Below are 1,742 nucleotides of genomic sequence, written 5' to 3' on the forward strand. Positions count from 1 at the left end.
CTCAGGTTGATTAAACTTTACAGATTTATTTCTGACTATAACTCCCTAGTCTCCTTTTTTCTTAGAGCATTTACTTTTAAAAAAAGTTACAATGATAAGTTCTCTTTCTGTCCCCCTGGAAATATATGTCAGTGTTCTCCCAGATTTACAACCCAGGAAATATCTTTCTCAAAGACCTGGCAACCTTCTCTTTGAAACATAAACATTTAAGGAGATAGCATCTTTTTTCTCCCAATCTCTGTGGGACAGTAGAAACCTAATGTCAATGGAAGCCAATTAGCAGATACAAAGGGCATACTTACAGACAAAAAATCATTTGCAAACTCAGGAATAGCTCAATGTAGTTGACATGTCTCATTGGTCCACCTCCCTTCTCCCTGCCCCAGGGTTTTTATCTCACCCCAATGCTTACAAACCTTCCCACCTTTTGTTTCAACAGTTAAATTAAGTTTCTCTCTCCTCTGCAGTCATTTTGAATGAAGTCTTTCTTGCCTCTATAATATAAGCACCGAACACTGCTGGATTTAGTAGTGGCTGTAATTGTGAACTTAACAGATGTAATGTTAATGAAGGGAAAAGTAAAGGCCAGGCTGTTATGATTCAAGAGAAAAGAGGGCAAAATTAATAATTGGAGGTACAGACAAGCAAACTCTCTCTCTCTCTCTCTCTCTCTCTGTGTGTGTGTGTGTGTGTGTGTGTGTGTATGTGTGTATGTGTGTGAAGGAAAGTAAAACAATTGACTGGTAACTGAGGGGGAAGTGGGGCCAAGTCAGAATTTTTTAGAGATAAGATAGTAACAGCATGCTTGACTACTGATAATAATAATCAGAGGAAAGACATAAAAATAGATGATTCACTGAAGTGTGAGGAAAATTTTGAGAACAAATCTCTCATAAACGTGATATAGCATGGACCTAGAACAAAGGCAGGGATATGGTCTTAGGTAAGATCAAGAAAAATTAACCTACATTAACAGGATAGGGGTGGTACATGCAGACAGGTAAATAAGTGTGTTAGAATGAGGTTGTACATATTCCCTCTTAATTCTTCTGATTTCTTAGTAAACTAAGAAAAATGAGGTTGGGGGTGAGGCATAGGATATTTGAAGAGATATGTCATTTGAAATCATCCTCTAGGAGAGAGTAGGAGTGTGAATAAAATGAGGAAACATTGAGCTGCCAGCCAATCTTGAAGAAAAATTTGAGTTTAGATCTTCATGTATTTAAAGTAAGAGCAGTCAGCATGCTTACATTTTGTTTTTCTTCCCAGGCATGTTTAACTACATAAGCATGAGTGTCAAGAAAAGTTACTTAATCAAGCTGGTTTTCTGTCAAGTGAACACTAAGAGGTGGAAAGGGTGCAGGAGTTGAAGACAGATGCTTCAGTGTAAAAAGCAAAGTGGGATGGAACGATGGAAACAATAGACACTGAGACCTCTAGATGGAGAAGAGAAGGAAGAGGACAAGCCCTGAAAAATCTATTGTGTACCATGCTGACTACCTGGGTGATGGGATCATTTGTAGTCCAAACCTCAGCATTATGCAATACACCCATATAACAACGTGCACATGTACCTCCTGAATCTAAAAGCTAAAATTATTTTCACAAAGAAACAAAGTAGGCAAAGAACATAAAAATAGAAAAATAAATCAAATAAATAAATAAAATAAAAAATTGGTAGATCCATGGAACATAGATCCTAGTAAGGTTGAAGGATTGTTGGGGCTAGAATGCTAATGATA

The sequence above is a fragment of the Mandrillus leucophaeus genome, unplaced genomic scaffold (assembly GCF_000951045.1).
Source record: "Mandrillus leucophaeus isolate KB7577 unplaced genomic scaffold, Mleu.le_1.0 Scaffold613, whole genome shotgun sequence".
In the NCBI taxonomy this organism is placed as follows: Eukaryota; Metazoa; Chordata; class Mammalia; order Primates; family Cercopithecidae; genus Mandrillus; species Mandrillus leucophaeus.